General features: G+C 42.6%; 1 protein-coding gene across 3 annotated transcripts in view; it reads right to left on the reverse strand.

Moving 5' to 3' along the window:
* KMT2A (lysine methyltransferase 2A) overlaps nt 1-12,484 on the reverse strand; it is a 301,152-nt gene that overhangs the window by 32,450 nt on the left and 256,218 nt on the right. The window lies entirely within an intron of this gene.

Genomic DNA, 12,484 nt, shown 5'->3' on the forward strand with positions numbered 1-12,484 from the left:
AAACTTGGGCAAATATTCAGAATCTTACTATACCATAAAGCAATAACTCTCAGGACAGGAAGAGCTACAACTTCATGCGTGAAAAGGCAGCACTGTAAATATTACATTAGGCCCTAAAACACTAATACCTAGTGAGAAATAAACCAAAACTAAGCAAGATCTCTATGCAAATACTACATACTAGCAAAATACTGCACCTTGGTCACACATGATTCAACAAATAGACACAAGGAACCAGAGATAAAAAAACTAAACTGGAAACCTCAAGAAGTATTAGAGAAATTGAAACTGAAATGCAAAATGTCAGAAATACACATATCCAAAAGCTGACAAATTCCAATTAATAAATTCTAAGTAAAATACTATACTACTTTTATCTGAGCAATTTGTTTTTATATTTGCTTTGGTTCCAGTGTCTGTTTTATGCTTTTCTCTGTTTTTTTTTCCCCTTGTCTTTGCAATCTCATGTCCATTTGGCATTTCTCAATGTCTACCGTTCTCCTGTGTCCTTATGACCCAGAAATATCAAAGAAGAGACAAGTAAATTTAATCATGTATTTTTAATGGGTATAAATAATGGGCAGATTGGATGGACCTTTCAGGTCTTTATCTGCCATCATTTATTAACATCTCCATGCTGTGTCTCTGCCCCTGCTCTTCCTCCAGTCTCAACATCTGCCCTCAAAGTATTCCTGTGTCTGTCTTGTTCTTTCTTGCATTTTCTCTCTTTCTCCCTATCTACTCCTATGATCAGCATTATCCCCATGTCCCTATCCCCCCTCCCTGTGTCCATTGTTGCCCCTTCTCTCTCTGCATCCTTATCCTTAGTCTCCCTTCCTTTCCCCTGCAGGTCAGATTTTCTCCCCCTCCCCATGGTTCCTGCGTCTCTCCCTCCTGATGGCTCCCTGCGTTCCGAACTGAAGATTCAAATGTGGAATCCCCTAACTTTATGTCGCAAAGGTATACAAAGAAGACCAAGTGGCTGCTCTGCAAATCACTTCCGGGGAAACCACTGAAGATTCTGCCCATGAGAATGCCACTCCTCGCGTGGAGTACTCCTTCACTGACACTGAAGATTGCTTTCTAGCTCCAATATAGGCCAATGAAATCACCATCCAAAATCATTTCAAATTTTCAATGCCAGGCTGCCCTTATGGGCTGCCTCAGTTAGCACAAATAGATGATCCAACAAACTAAATTTGTTCATGACTTCCAAATACTGCAGTAAAATTCTGCGCATGTCCAAAAACTTCAGTAATCTACTGCATTTCTTTGAAGGGGTGAATGAACATGTGGTTAAAGGTGAACCGGTTGATATTGTATCTTTGGATTTTCAAAAGACATTTGACAAAGTACCTCACGAAAGACTTCTGAGGAAATTAGAAAGCCATGGGATAGGAGGTAATGTCCTATTATGGATTAAGAACTGGTTAAAAGACAGAAAAGAGGGAATAAGTTTAAATGACCAATATTCTCAATGGAGAAGGGTAAATAGTAGGAGTCCACAGGGATCTGTGCTGGGAATGCAGATGGAAATAACTAGTGAAATAATTAAATTTAATTATGGATGTTCAAAGTTGTTAAATCGCAAGAGGACTGTGAAAAATTGCAAGAGGACCTTATGAAACTGGAAGATGGCATCAAAATGGCAGATGATGTTTAATGTAAGCATGTGAAAAGTGATGCAAGTGGAAAAGAGGAACCTGAACTATAGCTACGTGATGCTTGGTTCTTTTTTTTTTTTTTTTTGAGTTACCGCCCAGGAAAAGGATCTAGGTGTCATTGTTGAGAATACGTTTAAACCCTCAGCTCAATGTGCAGCGGCGGTTAAGAAAACAAATAGAATGTTAGGAATTATCAGAAAAGGAATGGAAAACAAAGATGAAAATGTTATAATGCCCTTGTATCTCTCTATAGTACAGCCGCAACTTGAATATTGTATGCAGTTCTGTTGTAGTATGTCAAAAGTGAAATAGCGGAATTAGAAAAGGTACAGAGAAGGGCGACAAAAATGATAAAAAGTTTGCAACAACTTCCCTATGAGGAAAGGCTAAAGCGACTATGGCTCTTCAGCTTGGAGAAGAGACGACTAAGGGGTGATATGATAGAGGTCTATAAAATATTGAGTGATATGGAAAGGGTAGATGTGAATCGCTTGTTCACTCTTTTCAAAAATACTAGGGGGTCCTTTTATCAAGCCGTGCTAGCGGGGTTAGCGCGTCGGACATTTCATAAGCACATATAAGCACATAAGCAATGCCTCTGCCGGGTCAGACCTGAGGTCCATCGTGCCCAGCAGTCCGCTCACGCGGCGGCCCAACAGGTCCAGAACCTGCGTAATAATCCTCTATCTATACCCCTCTATCCCCTTTTCCAACAGGAAATTGTCCAATCCTTTCTTAAACCCCAGTACCGTACTCTGCCCTATTACATCCTCTGGAAGCGCATTCCAGGTGTCCACCACCCGCTGAGTAAAGAAAAACTTCCTAGCATTTGTTTTGAATCTATCCCCTTCTAATTTTTCCGAATGCCCTCTTGTTCTTTTATGTTTTGAAAGTTTGAAGAATCTGGCTCTCTCCACTTTCTCTATGCCCTTCATGATCTTGTAGGTCTCTATCATGTCTCCTCTGAGTCTCCGCTTTTCCAGGGAGAAGAGCTCCAGCTTCTCCAATCTTTCAGTGTATGAAAGGTTTTCCATGCCCTTAATCATTCGTGTCGCTCTCCTCTGGACCCTCTCAAGTATTGCCATATCCTTCTTAAGATGCGGTGACCAATACTGAACACAGTACTCCAGGTGCGGGCGCACCATTGCCCGATACAACGGCAGGATGACTTCTTTCGTTCTGGTCGTAATACCATTTTTAATAATACCCAACATTCTGTTCGCCTTCTTCGCGGCTGCTGCGCATTGCGCCGTTGACTTCATTGTTGTATCCACCAGTACACCCAAATCTCTTTCAAGGTTACTTCCCTCTAATACTAATCCCCCCATTTGGTAGCTGAACATCGGGTTCTTTCTCCCTATATGCATGACCTTGCATTTCCCTACATTGAATTTCATCTGCCATTTATTTGCCCACTCCTCCAGTTTGCTTAGGTCTCTTTGTAGGGCCTCACACTCTTCTGTAGTTCTGACCCTTCTACAGAGTTTAGTGTCATCCGCAAATTTTATAACTTCACATTTCGTCCCCGTTTCCAGGTCATTAATAAATACATTGAACAGCAGTGGTCCAAGTACAGACCCCTGCGGAACTCCACTCGTGACCTTTCTCCATCCCGAGTAGTGACCCTTCACTCCAACCCTCTGTCTCCTGCCTGCCAACCAGTGTTTGACCCATCAGTGTACGTCCCCTTCCACCCCGTGGTTCCACAGCTTCCTAAGTAACCGCTCATGGGGTACCTTGTCAAAGGCCTTTTGGAAGTCAAGGTAGATGATGTCTACAGGTTCCCCTTTGTCCAAATGGCTGTTTACCCCCTCGAAGAAGTGCAGTAAGTTTGTTTGGCACGATCTTCCCTTGCAGAAGCCATGTTGGCTCGCTTTCATCAGCCCATTTTTTTCTATGTGCTCACAGATGCTGTCCTTTATCAGTGCTTCTACCATCTTGCCTGGAACCGATGTCAAACTTACCGGCCTATAGTTTCCCGGGTCTCCTCTTGACCCCTTTTTAAAGATAGGTGTAACATTTGCTATCTTCCAGTCCTCCGGTATCTCTCCAGTTTTCAAGGATAGGTTGCAAACTCGTTGGAGTATTTCCACTATCTCATTTCTTAGTTCTTTTAGTACCCTAGGATGGATTCCGTCTGGGCCTGGTGATTTGTCGCTTTTCAATCTATCTATCTGTTGGAGGACATCCTCATGGCTCACCTCTATTGCCGACAGTTTTTCTTCTTGATCACCATGGAAGATCACGTCGGGTTCCGGTACATTGGATGTGTCCTCGCTTGTGAAGACTGACGAGAAGAATTTGTTTAACCTGTCAGCTACCTCTTTTTGCTCCTTTATCACTCCCTTTTTATCTCCATCATCCAACGGTCCTACTTCCTCCCTCGCCGGTTTCTTCCCCTTAACATATCTGAAGAATGATTTGAAGTTTTTTGCCTCCCTGGCTAGTCTCTCTTCGTATTCTCTTTTCGCTCTCCTAACCACTTGGTGACATTCTCTTTGGCTTTTCCTGTGTTCATCCCAGTTTTCCCCAGTCTGGTCCTTTTTCCATTTCCGGAATGATTTTTTTTTGTCTCCTATCGCTTTCTTCACCTCATTGTTTATCCATGCGGGGTCTTTTGTTCGGTTTTTTTTGCACCCTTTTCTAAATATGGGGATGTACATATGTTGTGCTTCTTGCACTGTGCCCTTGAATAGAGACCAGGCTTGCTCTACAGTTTCTGTTTTCCTTGAGCTGTTTCTAAGTTTTTTTCTTACCATTGCTCTCATAGCATCATAGTTCCCTTTCTTGAAGTTGAGCGTTGTCACTGTGGTTCTTTTGCCTTTTGTTGTACTTACTCCTAATTTGTACTGGATCATGTTGTGATCACTGTTTCCTATTGGCCCTACTACTTCCACTTCTTTTGCAGGTCCCCCTAATCCGTTGAGGATTAGGTCAAGAGTAGCATCTCCTCTTGTTGGTTCCTTGACAAGCTGATCCATAAAGCAGTCGCTCACAGCCTCCAAGAATTCTGTTTCCCTCGCACAGTTTGAGTTTCCAATACTCCAGTTTATCCCGGGGTAGTTGAAATCTCCCATTACTGTCACATTCCTGTTGTTGCCTTCCCGCCTCATCACGCGCTAACCCCTGTGGCCGACTAAAAAACTAATGCCTGCTCAATGCAGGCGTTAGCGGATAGCGCGGCAGGCAGTTTAACATGCGGTATTACGTGCGTTAAACCCCTACCGCAGCATGATAAAAGGACCTCTAGGACTAGGGGGCATACGATGAAGCTACTAATTAGTAGATTTAACACAAACTGGAGAAAATATTTCTTCACACAACATGTAAGTAAACTCTGGAATTTGTTGCCGGAGAATGTGGTGAAATCAGTTAGCTTAACGGGGTTTAAAAAAGGCTTGGATAATTTCCTAAAAGAAAAGTCCATAGGCCATTATTAAGATGGCTTGCGGAAATCCACTCCTTATTCCTAGGATAAGCAGCATAAAATCTGTTTTACTACTTGGGATCTAGGTACTTGGGACCTGGGATAGCCACTATTGGAAACAGGATACTGGGCTTGATGGACCTTTGGTCTCTCCCAGTATGGCAATAAACTAAATACCACTTTCAGAAGAAAGGATGGAACAGCATATAAGAAAACACTGGAGTCCTTAATCCGAAGAAAAGGATCTCTGCAGGAGAAAGCCTGAAATTCGGAATCTTGTCGGTTGATGTAAAAAGAACATAAGAATAGCCTTACTGGGTCAGACCAATGGTCCATAAAGCCCAGTAGCTTGTTCTTACAGTGGCTAATCCAGGTCCCAAGTACCTGGTCAAAACTCAAGGCGATGAAATAGCGCCTACTCAGCACAGATTTATCTCTGAAAGAAAAATTACAAACCCCTGGTTTTCAGCAGAGCTTAATATCCTTAAAAAACAACTTCACTCTCTGGAATGTAGGTGGAGACACAAAAAATCTACTGCTAACCTAGAAAAATTTAAAGAACATTCAAAATTATATAAAGCTAAAATTAATCAGGCAAAAATGGAATACTTCTCTAAATTAATTGACAAAGCTCGAAATCCTTTGGCTCTTTATTCCATCTTAAAATCAATAAATCCTAATACCAAAAGGCAGGGTCACACAAATAGTAACCTGCCAACGGCTCAGGAACTCGCAAAACATTTTATAGATAAAATTAACTCCATCAGGAAGAATCTTACTTTACAACAGAACTCAAATCCTGCTCCTGAACAAACCAACACAATTCCATTGTCTGCAAAATGCTCTCAATTCAACCTCCCTAGCCTTAAGGAGATTGAATCCCTCATTAAGACCATTAACATCAAGGGCTCTCAAGCAGAAACAATCTCACCTTTCATCCTTAAACAATATTTCATTATTTTTGGTCCATTTATTCTTGCATTAATTACTAAAAGCCTTCAACAAAGTATCATGCCTTTAGCCTGGAAGGAATCTATTATTCATCCCATTATCAAAGATCATAATATCAGCTCTGAGGTCAAATCAAACTATAGACCAATTGCAAACATCCCCTTCCTTACGAAGCTGACTGAGAAGGTATTTTTAATCAAATATCTGAGTTCATTGAGAAAACTAATATTTTGCACCCAAATCAGACGGGCTTTAGGCAGCATCATTCTACCGAACATTCCTTAATAGGCATGTCCACTTCTATACTCTACTACTTAGATCATCATAAGTCTGTTCTTCTCATTTCCATCGATCTTTCATCAGCCTTCGATACAATCGATCACAACCTTCTTTTAGAAAGACTACACTCCATTGGAATTACTGATCAGGTTCTTTCTTGGTTTTGATCCTATTTTACCAACCGTTCTTCGACTGTTGCCTTTAACAATGGTACATCAGAGCGATTTTCAGCTACATATGGCATTCCCCAAGGGTCTATCCTTTCACCTCTTTTGTTTAATATTTTTATTGCTCCGTTGATGACTCTTTGTCAATCTTTAGGCTTTAATGTTTTTGCCTATGCAGATGATATTCAGCTGCTACACCAGTTAGACTCCAACAATCCCTCTGAAACAACAGCTATTAATAATAAACTCGATCTTATTAATCAATGGCTTGAGGCAAATAGATTAGCCCTGAATGTCAACAAATCAAATGCTATGCTCTTCCCTTGGAAAGAAGGTCTCAAACTCCAGTTTCCCATTACTATTAAAGGTTCTATCCTGCAGTCGACCTGTAGCATTAAGATCCTCGGGGTTATTTTCGATAGCAAACTTACCTTCCATGAATACATTAGTAATATTGTTAGATCTACTTTCTTTAGATTATGGCAAATTCAGTCTGTGTCTAAATTTTTATACCCCAAATCACTAAACATATTAATTCGTTAGTGATTTCAAAAATTGATTATTGCAACGCGTTGTTTAAAGGAATTGCCTTAAAAGAAATTTGTCGTTTGCAGATTGTTCAGAATGCTTCAATCAAACTCATAACGAATGCTAAAAAATTTGATCATGTGACTCCTCTACTCAAGGAAGCGCATTGGCTTCCGGTTGTTCACCTAATATCATACAAATTAAGTTTACTGACTTTCAAATCCCTTCTTTATAAAACACCTGCTTTCATTCATAGATTATTAATTCCCTATACTTCCTCTAGATTACTCAAATCTATTGACCAACATCTCTTGACTGTTCCTTCTCTTAAAACTATAAACACACGGCGGCAATCTATTTTTTCCGTTACTGCTCCCCAAATGTGGAACTTACTTCCAATTCATGTGCGAGAAGAACTTAATTTGGATAGATTCAAGAGCAAGCTAAAATGCTTTCTTTTTAAAAATGCATTCGACAACTAATAAAATTAAATTTGGTCTACAAACCTGAAATTTGGATTAGATCAGGCGCTTCAATTGTACCCTGGCTCTTAAACTCTCTGATGCGCACTGCTCTCCTCTTCCCTATTGTTTTTTCCTTACATGTCTTCTTTACTATTTTTAAATTTGTATTTCCTTCCCATCCCATTCCTTCTGTATCTCGTTTGTCGTGTCAGTCACATTTATATAGTTTGTTTCCCTTCGATTACTGTAATTTAATATTTTAATATTTTGTACATCGCTTAGAATTTGGAATAAGTGATTAATCAAATACTTAATAAACTTGGAAACTTGGAACTTGCATAAAGACAGCCTCGATGGTAAGATCCATCTAAGAAGCACAGTCTAATGGTACATAGGGTGGGGTATGCAAGTGACCTGAGAATCAGATTCAGATTCCCAGTCGGAAACAGCTGACACAACAGAGGGTAGAGCCTCAACGCACCCTTTAAGAACCTGACCACATCTGGGAGAGCAGCAAAATAACCTTCCCGGGACATAGGAACATAGCAGGAAAGCCCAGCTATCTGAACTCTCAGGGAGCCAACCGCAAGTCCTTTCTCCAGACCTTCCTGAAGGAAGGCAAGACCCAGCAGGATCGATGCCGAGTTCAGGTCCTTGCTCTTCTGAGCACAGCAAGTATGAACACACTGCCAAGCCTTAGCATATGCAGCAACTATTGACTTCTTCTTGTGGCATAAGATGGTAGCCAATACTCCAACTGAGAAGCCTCTGTGCACTAGAGGTATATGCTCAAAAGCCAGGCCATAAGACCAAGGCTATGGGACCCTGCATGAGAAGGTGAAAGTGACAGAAGTTTGAGACCCTGACCAACTGCCGATGAACCAGGTCTGCATATCATGGGCACCCCAGCCAACTGGGTGCCACAAGAATCACCCGATCCTGGTAGGTCTTGATTCTCCATAGAAGACACTTCATTGAGGGCCACGAAGGAAAGACAGAGAAGAAACACCTGCGGCCATAATGGCAACATGATGTCCAATTGTTCATTTCTGGGTTTGCAACGGTGGCTAAGAACCGAGCCACCTTCTAGTTGGGACATCAATGCCATCTGGTCAAATATTGTGTGTCCCCATCTCTCTACTATAAATTGGGAAGCTCTCTGGGACAGACACCATTTCCCTGGATCCAGAATTTGATGGTTGAGATAATCCACTTGTACTTTTTTTTTACTTTTGCTACATGTACCACTGAAAATACCAGAAGATACTTTTCCATCCAGCAAAAGAGCATTTGAGCTTCCTGCCATAAGGGCATGCTTCAGGCAACCCCTTGACTATTGACATAGGCTACCGCTGTGGCATTGTTTGAGAAGACTCAAAACGCCTTGTTCTGGAGTGTGCTCTCGAAGTGAAGGAAAGCCAGCCAGATCTCGTGAAGCTCCAGGTGAAGTATTGACCACTTTCTTTTGGAAAGGGACCAACATCCCCAGATCAGACTATTCACAGAAAGCACCCCCCCTTAGCTGTAAAGACTGACGTCTGTATTCAAGATCACCCAGTTGTGGAGATCCGGAGGGGAACTCCTCTGGATGGAGAGATAGGATTTAATCACCAGGCTAGACTGCATGGAGCCTCTATTGTCCAAGGGAGCCCACCAGGTTAGACTGCACGGAGGCTCTGTCGTCCAAGGGAGCCGCACATGCAGCGGTTCCTTTTGCAGACTCCAACAGGAGATAAGCGCATCCTGTAGTGGGCACAAGCAAGCCCTCGCCCAGGGAGCTATATCTATAGTTGTAATCATCGACTCCAGAACCTGCAGGTATTGCCAGGCTGTCGAGGCTTGAGTGTCCAGAAAAGCACTGATCAACTGGTGAAGCTTCTCCTGGTGCGACTTGGGAAGAAACAACTTGTTTATTCCCATGATGAAAATGGATCCCAGGTATTCCAGGTTTTGCGCCGGAACGAGCTGACTCTTCCAAAAGTTGACCACTCAACCTAGTCTCTGCAGCAGCTGGAAAACCTGTTGCATGCATGGGGTTCTTTGGACTCCGACCAAGCCCTGATGAGCCAATCGCTCAGATACGGATGGACTCAGATCCCAAGTTTCCGTAGGTGGGCTGCCACAACCACCAACATCTTGGTAAAGGCCCGAAATTCTAGCCCGAAGGGCAAGGCTGCAAACTGGAAGTACTGTTGCAAGATGTGGAACCTCAAGTATCTTCTGTACTCTGGAAAAATGGGAATATGTAGGTAGGTCTCCGTCAAATCCAGAGAGGCAAGAAATTGTCCTGGCGCTACTGATCATCGACTGAACTATTTCCAGTCAATCGAGGAATCTTGAGGGCCGCACTGACCGCTTTGAGATCCAGAATTGGTCTCCAATCTTTGGAGATTCTCTTTGGCACAATGAAGTATATTGCGTATCTGCCGCAGCCCAAGTCGGGCTCTGGAATGGGTTCTATGGCCCCTATATCCAGCAATCTCTGGACAGTGGCCTTGATGTTGGTCGCTTTGTCTGGTCTCTTCACTGTAGAGACCAGCAAAAGTTCTGGAACGGCCAATAAAATTCGTGTTTGTACCCATCTTGCAGAATGTCCAGCACCCAATGATCTGTGGTGATGTCCACCCACTCCTCCAGGAATGCCGAGAGTTTTCTTCTGATCTGTGGAAGGAAGGCTGAGGGCCTGGTGTCATAACGGCTTCTTTGGGGAGGAAGTAGAGTAGGCTCCCAAAGATTGGGGATGCCTAGTTCTGCCCACCTTTGTCTTGTGCTGGGGAGCTTAGCCATAAGGTCATCTAGACATGTACTGAACAATAATTGCCATCTAAAGGGACATTTACTGAAGGTTGCCTTGGACAAAGAATCATCACCTACGGCTTCTTTGGGGAGGAAGTAGAGTAGGCTCCCAAAGATTGGGGATGCCTAGTTCTACCCACCTTTGTCTTGTGCTGGGGAGCTTAGCCATAAGGTCATCTAGACATGTACCAAACAATAATTGCCATCTAAAGGGACATTTACTGAAGGTCGCCTTGGACAAAGAATCATCACCTATCCCCCCCCCCCCCCAGTGAGCATCTTCACGATGTCTGGATGGTCACAAAAAGAGGAAGGCTGCGGCTTCGTGCTACTTATGGTCCCTTAGCCCTGAAAGTAAAAAAGCAAGCTGTCCAAGGAGGTGCACTGCAAAGCAGTCACCCCTTGGATGCAGACTATCCCATTCGATTCTGTGATCTCCTGCAGCTAGAGATGTCCCCAAAGGGGATCCTCTGATGCACGAAATTCCTGGATAAATAAAATTACTGAAGGTAAGAAAAAAAAACAAAACACAAGCAGAAAAGAATAGCTCCTACTGTCTCGTTTGTAGGAAGACAACTGGAAGTCAGAGGGCAAGCTTGAGATAAGAGGGCAGGATCAAAAATATGTAAATGAAGCCTAATACAAGAGATCTCACAAGATGAGATGCATAACCCACTTGTCCAGGAATAGCACGAGATTGTACAAGAATGGTCCTTTGTGTGTCTGTGCTTAGAATGCATCGAAGACATCAATGCTGGAGAAGACCCTGTACCATCCCTAAAAGGAGAATGTTTATGCTTCTTAGCTTTCTTACATGCATTGTCCCTCGATGCGTGAGGCATGGATGAGGAGGAAGTAGTTAGAATGACATGGTGAAAAAAATTCATCACCGGTCCCGTCCCCATGGATAACTGCGGAAAACAATCCTGTCTCATTCTTTTGTGTTTATCTCAACCTCAGTCTTTCTACACCAGCATTCTTCAATATAAGGCTTGAGGGTCAGTGATTGTGCCCACTCATACTCTGATTCTTCCCTCTCTCCTTAAAGAATGACATGGAGATGGTTTCCTGCGGTTATCTGCAAGGACGGAAATAGTGACAAATTTTGTTACTGTTTCATTTTCTAGGAGCCCAATGCTTGGTGATCCTGATGTAGAGAATGACATGGAAACATATTTGTCCCTGTGCCCACAGGAACTCAACTTCCACGTCCTGTCCCCGCAAGTTTTGTTGCTGTCCCTGTCCTATTCCTGTAAGCTCTGTCTTAACCACTCAAGCCTCCAACACTTATGATTTTAAAGTGTTTGAGGCTTGTGCAGATGAGGACAGAGCTTGTAGGAATAATAATAATAATAATAACTTTATTCTTGTATACCGCATTACCATGGAAGTTCTATGCGGTTAACAGAAGAAGAGACTGTACATTTACAGCGATATTACAATTTCGTTAATATTAGATTTACAGGGCAGGGAAAGGAAAAGAACTCACCAGGACAGGATAGGAAAATAAGTTCCTGTGGGGACAGGGAAAAATTTGTCCCCGTGTCATTCTCTAGTGTTGATATCAATACAGACTGTGTGTCAGGGCCTGAATTTCCAGACATGTTCGATGTCAATGCATTGACATGTTCAATGTTGATGCATTGATTGGAGTCTGCAATCTTTAAGTAATTTCTTTTGCATATGGAGTTAGAGGTCACAGCGCATGTCCCAATGCTCAAAACCCAGACACTGAGTGCACCAGTTTATGGGGGTCAATGGCTGAAACAGTCGAGTCCATCTCTTAAAATCATGACACCTTCCTGAAAATAGAGGGAAAGATGGCCAATGTGATGTCAAAGTGCTCTATGGTCCGGGAACTCGAGTAGATACAACCTGAGAAAATTTGATGCCTCACAGGCACAGGAAAAAGCTTGAGTGGCAAAATCTAGTCAAAGTTTATTATGAGAAATCCAAAATTATGAAGCAAAAATATTATGGCGGGAAGGCACAAAAATAAGTAAAAGTTTGATGCGCTGAGGAGAAACTGAAAAAAAAAAAAAAATGCAACTCAGCTCTGTGGAAAACTTGAGACAGATGGTCCTACACACTGATGTCAGGAGGAAAGGCACCTACCTGCATGTACATGGTAGGGGCACTGCCTCAAAGATTTAAAGAAACAGTGCACTTGGCAGTGTCCACACCAGGCTCTGTTGGATGACATCATCT

The sequence above is a fragment of the Geotrypetes seraphini genome, chromosome 13, assembly GCF_902459505.1.
Source record: "Geotrypetes seraphini chromosome 13, aGeoSer1.1, whole genome shotgun sequence".
Lineage (NCBI taxonomy): Eukaryota > Metazoa > Chordata > Amphibia > Gymnophiona > Dermophiidae > Geotrypetes > Geotrypetes seraphini.